The sequence below is a fragment of the Spea bombifrons genome, chromosome 1 (genome assembly GCF_027358695.1).
Source record: "Spea bombifrons isolate aSpeBom1 chromosome 1, aSpeBom1.2.pri, whole genome shotgun sequence".
Taxonomy (NCBI): domain Eukaryota; kingdom Metazoa; phylum Chordata; class Amphibia; order Anura; family Pelobatidae; genus Spea; species Spea bombifrons.
The window spans coordinates 3,750,264-3,757,541 of NC_071087.1; the positions used below are offsets into that span (position 1 = coordinate 3,750,264).

Consider the following 7,278-nt stretch of genomic DNA (forward strand, 5'->3'; position numbering starts at 1 on the left):
GAGCAGCTAAGTACGTGGTCACTAAACATCTATTGGGACTGAGCTTATTAACCCATTATGGACCAGGACTCTTTGACACTACAGGACCGGAGGAGTTTTCATGTATTTACTGTGTCTGTTCAGCCGTAATGTTCCTCGTTATCAATCAGTATTTACATTCAGAAATGTGAGACATTATTTTGTTGGTGATGGAAATAAAAAATGTCTAAAAACAACATTTTTCTCAGTTTTATATTTACAGTGATTCTCTACATACTGTATGCCCGGTATAATCAATTATTCAAACAATGTTTACACCAAGATACACATGCGCGGTTGGTCCACTTTAAACATAGGTGCCTTCACAGTCAACCTTCTAGATGGTAATTCTCCCACTTGAGGTAACAACAATGCCATCGGCACAGTAAGGTTTACTCTGTGAAATGCCTTTTAACCCCCTTAATGCCACTCTGCCCCCTGAAATGCCTTATACCTCCCTATATGCCACTCTGCCCCATAATATGCCTTTTACCTCCCTATATGCCACTCTGCCCCATAATATAGGTTATATCCGCAGGACGATCGAGTAACAGAAACACGCAGAGGAAGCTCAGCATGATGGAGGCCAGGAGAAGGAAGCTCACGTTCCTGTTATTGGCTTTTACAGTTGGTGTGTCTTCATATGAAATAAAAATTCCCAATATAAAAAGTGTCAGAAAAAAAAAATAAAAAATAGGAATATAAACATTATAGCAATTACATCATTAGTATAGGAGAGAAATTCTTCAAGCTTGGGAATACACCAATCTTTCTTCTGGTTGGTCTATTCATTGTCAGGACATTTTAGGCAGTTTTTACTGTCTGGAAAAGATAATATAAACAATTACATTTTGTTAATAATTTATCAAATTGGTTTACATACTACTAGTTGTGAAGTCGAGAACTAGCAATAACAACAATCACGTGGTCACAAGCAAGGGTTTTTGCCTCTCGCAACATGGCGGCGCCTTTAAAAAATAAACAAGTTCTCATGGTAGTCTCTCCAAATCCTTCTGAGAACTCTGGGCTCCCCTGCAGGTTGAATACAGGTACAATGTGATTAGCAAATTAAATGTAAAAAAAAGAAGAAAACATTTAAAAATGGTATAAAAAAAAAAAATGATTTAGTAATAATTGTGACGGGAACAACCTGTACCCTAACAGGGTACACCCGCCAGACGATCTTTCCTTCTTCACATGGCCACCGGGAACACGAAACTTCAACTGTCAGGTAGGACGAGCAACAGAGACAGCAAGAACCAGCTCTTTGGGACCTCAGCAGCACTGTACAATACAGAAGTATAGCAATACAGTGATGACAAGCGACAAGACAATTTTAGATAGCCTACTAGGAACGTTTGTATATTTAATATTTAATATCGGTATCTTCCTAATTGCAAGTCGGCTTTATAAATAACAAAGTGAATCCAATTAAACGCCAAGAAACCTGAACCTGGCCATCAAGGTCCCTGGTTAGACATCCCTGTGCCACACCGATATATACAATGATAAATGCCATTTTATTTTTACTATAGGAAAGTATATCTGAATTTTGAACACTACTATTTACCTGATGTCTGTATTTGATAATTTCATCGGTATTTTTGTGTTTTGAGATAAAAGCATTGAATTTAGTGCATTAACGAAAACATCTACCGCTTGATAAACCCGAGGAGAATGTCCAGCCAAGGAAAAAGCTACGATAGACCATGATCCGTTCCTTTCCAGATCAGTTACGGAGAGGGGTCTTAAAAACAGATTCATAATGCTGATTCTTCTTTGGGTTCCTTGATGAACGCTTAAAGTATCTCATCCAAATGTCCTTGAGTAACGTGTCGGGTGGACGTCGGGAAGGGTGTACGTTCTCCAGGAATCGGTCCAGAGAACCAAGTGCTAAACTGCCATAAAATATCTCTGTGTACTGGCTTATAAGAAAGACGTTTAGGGCCCATGTTGGATTTAGGATTAGCGACCGATCGATGCGGATATGGTTAGAGGTCATGACAGTTTCTGACATATAGTAAGAAAAGGACCCACACATCACTATCACAGTAGACCATCTAATTACATTGAAAACTCTTTTATTAATAAAATCCGCATTGATAAATATATCTCAAAAGTAAGCTTTATTTTGAAGAAATGCTACTTACTGTTGGAAGGGATAGAAAACCCAATTAATATAATAGCTTTAGAATCCTGGCAAAAGGACCTTAGAGTTCAGATAGATCGAAATCAGTGGATAACTAGTTTATTAGAAATTAACAGAGTTTCCCATCGTCTAAACGTGATAGAATTACATTACAAGATTATGCAACGTTGGCATTTAATCCAAGTTAGGTAACCAAAGTGCTTCTTCCTTATGATGGAGATGTAACCAGGATCAAGGAACTTTTAAACATATTGTGTGGCGTTGCAGGCAAACATGGTATGCGTACTGCTGCAATAAATTATCCGTTGAAGCCACTGGTGTTCCCCTGCTAGCACGGTGGCTACTAAACCACTACTAAAAATTGTGCGCACAACGCTTTTTACCCTGACAAAAAAAAAAAAAATTAAATCCTTTACCGTAATTCGTACAGGCAGTCATCCATCCAACCGCAATCTGTGAGACAGACACGCGACGTCGTGACGTCACACGTCTGTCTTCTTAAAAGCTCAGGGGCAGTCCGTTGCAGAGGCAGAGGCGTGGAGAGAGCTGAAGGACGCAGACGCCGAGTGTTGCAGAGGGGCAGGCGATCCCGCGCTTTTTTCCCGTCACAGTGCGTCTTCCTGCACCGCTTTCCTCGTGCACCTGGTGAATTTCTGTTTTGCAGGTAAATTCTTGGTGAGTACTCTCGCTCTATTGTGCTCCTCTGGTCTCTTATCCGCGTGATTCCTCTCCCGCGCCCTGCATCACACACCATTTATTATTTACCTCCGATTTCCCGATTTTTTTTTTTTTTTTTTTTTTGGGTTTTTTTTTTTTTTACTTACTGAGTTTTTAGTAAGTGCGTATGCTGACCGCCCCCCCCAAGTGAGTATGCTGACCGTTTGGCGGGAATTCAGGGCGTTCTAGCTCAGGCCTCATTTATTAACACCTCAATCCTCCCCCAGCGCTCTAGCAGGTTTATAGGCGTCCATTTGCCTATAAAAATAATCATTAAGACGCCACAATTGTCTTTACGTTTGTAGCCACTGTTCCAGACTTCCAGCCACAGAACAGAACCCCTAGCCAGCCAGTGCCACCAGCATCGAAAGGAAATGTGTTTTCATGGGTGAGTCTAGCACTACTATTGGATAATTTGCAGATTTTCCATCATAATTTTTTTAATGTTTAAGAAACATTAATATATAAAAATACTGTCCTGCAGATTGCCGTTTGATGTTAAATGAAATAGCCCTCAATTGCCTGACCAAGAGACCAACCTGAACATTCAAGCCACCCTGTCTAGTGCATCATTTGCCTGTCTGCCTGATCTACTGCAACTTGGACAACTACAGGTTTTTCAGGATCTCCTAAATTGTCATAGGCTGGGTTTTGATATTAGCCTTGCATTGTTCATTCACTATTTCAGTTTTTTTCATACATTTAAGTGACTCAGTCATGTCAAAGCGCAAAAGAACAGCAAGTTCTTTTAAAGTAGAATGGCTAAATGAAATTGTAGAAACAGCTACCCCAAAAGCCCCTGAGGCTATGAACATACCGCTGCGTGAAGTTTTCTTGTATGATTTAGAAAATGGACTTCGATGTCTGTATTGTCATGATGCAAAAGTTCCTGGAGATTTTGCTACTGGTAAGAAATGGGATGATAGCTGGAAGCTTGACTTTTTGAAACGACATTTAGCAAGTAAATCACATATGGAGGGTGTATTGAAGCTTCGACAACAAAACCAGTCACTACCCGCTACAGGCGTGCTACGCATGCTACGTGAAAGTGCCGAAGACAAAGAGCGAAAACGAACAAACCCAGATAAAATCAAAGTTCTTATAGACAACGTGTTGTTGGCTGGTAAAACGAATAGCTCGTTAAATTCAGTTCAACACATTAATGAACATATGGTAAAGTATGTGCAAACGACAGATAGCTGGCGGAGTAAAAATTATGCGTTTGAATTTCTTGAATCTATCAACTATGTTGTTCAGAAAGACGTTAGAAGAAGTAGCATCAGCAGCTTTTCACACGTTAACAGTTGATGAAACCACTGACATATCTGTCACCAAACGTCTCATTCTTTACTTCAAATTCAGATCTAAACATTGTAATGTGTATAAAACTGTATTTGGTGGAATTATTCTTTGGCATGCGTGCGATGCTCCTTCTATTGTTTTGGCAATTAAGAAGTTTTATAAAGAAAATAAACTTGACCTTCATAAAATGGGGACGTTTACATCCGATGGTGCCTCAGTAATGTTGGGAAAAGTTAATGGTGTCGCGGCGCGACTAAAAGAGAGCATTCCACACTTAGTTCAGCAACACTGTGTTGCTCATCGTGAAGATCTGGGCATTTGTGATGCATGGAAACAAGTACAATTAATAAGAGATGTTGATACTTTAATGAGAACGATTTATACAGTGTTTTCAAGATCATCTGTTAAAAGATGCAAATTTAAGGAAATCGCAGAGGCCACTGAAAATACTGCTGTTGCTTTCAAACCACTCAATGAAGTCGGATGGTTATCTAGACACTTTGCATTGCTGGCAATAATAAAAAATGATGATGGACTTATCAAATACTTTTCAGAAGATAAGTCAAATGACCCGGTCACAAAATACTGTTACAAGAAACTGACAAACATGACGTATAAAATAGCTTTACATGTTTTAAGTGATGTCTTTGAACAACTGGCTGCCCTGTGTAAAATTCTGCAAAAGACCAGCCTGACACCAATTGATGCCCTTCATTTTATACGCGGCAAAATAAACAAGATCAGAAAGCAGTATTTGGGAGATAATGTTTTATGGAGTGAAAAAGTTCAGTTTTTGTTAAGCCAAGTAGAAGAAAAAGTAGATACACGTCCCCTGACGAATTTTATAAATTCTCTTTGTGTTCATTTGGAAGAAAGGTTTCCTGAAGATGAGGTGCAAGAATGGTCAGTTTTTGAGACATCCTTAATTGCAAATTGTGACTTCATGTTTGGGAATGCAGAAGTTAGTGTCCTATGTAAAAAATACCATTCTAACAGCTGATAATAAGGTAACAGTTCACTGATTTCAAGTTTTCCTTGCAAGAGACTGTGCCATTACTGCCTCAATGTGGTTTCTTTTACAGGGACTGTGCCATTACTGCTTCAATGTGGCTTCCTTTACAGGGACTGTGCCATTACTGCTTCAATGTGGCTTCCTTTACAGGGACTGTGCCATTACTGCCTCAATGTGGTTTCTTTTACAGGGACTGTGCCTTTACTGCTTCAATTTGGCTACCTTTACAGGGACTGGGCCTTCATAGCTGCAGAGAGGCATCCGATACAGGGACTGGGCCTTCACTGGAGCAGACTGGCTTCCTTTACAAAGACTGGCACGTTCCTCCTCCAGATCAGTCTTTGTAAAAGAAGCCACTCTGCAGCAGTGAGGGCCCAGTCCCTGTACAGGAAACCACTCTGCTGCAGTGAGGGCCCAGTCCCTGTAGAGGAAACCACTCTGCTGCAGTGAGGGCCCAGTCCCTGTACAGGAAACCACTCTGCTGCAGTGAGGGCCCAGTCCCTGTACAGGAAACCACTCTGCTGCAGTGAGGGCCCAGTCCCTGTACAGGAAACCACTCTGCTGCAGTGAGGGCCCAGTCCCTGTACAGGAAGCTAATTATATGATTCTACTAAAATAGTTGGCATTTATTGCTGCAGACTAACATTCTATTGAGATACTGGAGATTTTGTGATGCAGTTTGACTTCCTATAGAAAGATTTAGATTTTTTTTTTCTCTCCCTTAATAGCTACACCTCACTAAATTCTTGGGAAATATATAATATCACTTAATATAATATAACACTATGAATATACATATTTTTTTTTTTCTTTCTTCTCTCTCTTTCTCTCTCTCTTTTTCTATTATCTTCCCCTAATGAAATTAAAATGGAAAACTTATGGAATTTATCTTTTTATTTAAGCTGATTAATAATTTATATTATTGATTAATTATTTACATTTATTGGTAAAGCCTAGTTCTTTACTATTGGTAATATATAATCTATGAGTTTCTTAAAATTGGTATTTATATGTTTGTATGTATTTTATATACAAAAATGGATACTTCTTTAAGATTAGTTACTATGAATGTGCAAGGGCTAAACTCACCACTAAAAAGAAATTACTTGAAAGACATGCTAACTCAAAAAAGATGTTGCACTAATTCAGGAAACTCACTGGATATCAGACCCTCATAGAATATGGAGATATAAAAATTTCTCAGAAATATTTTACTCTAATTTACATGGGACTGCTAAAAAAGGGGGGTAGCAATTATAATTTCTAATAAAGTCAAATTTGAACTTATCCTACATGAAAATGATTTACAGGGTAGATTCCAAATCTTGATATGTAAAATCAACGATATAACATATACAATAGTAAATATTTATGCACCAAATATTAATCCCTCTAGTTATACGAAAAAACTTTATAATAGGGTACAAGAATTGAAAAAAGGTATACTATATATGGGAGGAGACTTCAATTGTATTGTTGATTTAGTAAAAGATAAGAAAATACCCTTTAAATCAATAATAGACCCAAAAATAAAAATGGAAGCAAGAAATATGAAAACATTTTTAGAAAATAATTCTCTTTTTGATATATGGAGAGTTCTCCATCCTACAGAACAAGATTTTTCTTTTTTTTCTCAATCACATACTTCTTACTCTAGATTAGACTATATACTAACAGAATCAGACAATCTTAATTCTATAATAAAATCTAACATAGGACAAATAACATGGTCTGATCACGCCCCAGTATTCATTGAATTCAGGGATAATCAAAACTATAGAATCAATAGAAAATGGAGATTAGATGAATTTATTCTAAATAAAGAAGAGATTGTGAAAGATCTACATAAACAAGCTAACATATTTATGGAGAATAATAATAATGGAGAAGTATCAAATTTGACATTATGGAATACATTCAAATGTTTTATGCGGGGATGCTTAATAAAAGCATCCTATAATATGAAAAAGAAAAAAGGCCAATGTTTAGCAGATTTATATATTAATTTAGCTATAAAAGAGAGATTAAATAAACAAAATCCCATTACCACAGATACATCAGAATTTAATATAATAAGAAC

At 37.7% G+C, this 7,278-nt stretch overlaps 1 long non-coding RNA gene across 1 annotated transcript; it reads left to right on the top strand.

The window, feature by feature from the left end:
• Positions 1-2,764: 2,764 nt before the first annotated feature.
• On the top strand, positions 2,765-3,405 carry LOC128477486 (uncharacterized). Its single transcript, XR_008348461.1, has 3 exons — positions 2,765-2,842; positions 3,190-3,272; positions 3,369-3,405. It is a non-coding gene; the product is annotated as an uncharacterized LOC128477486 (long non-coding RNA).
• Positions 3,406-7,278: the final 3,873 nt, after the last annotated feature.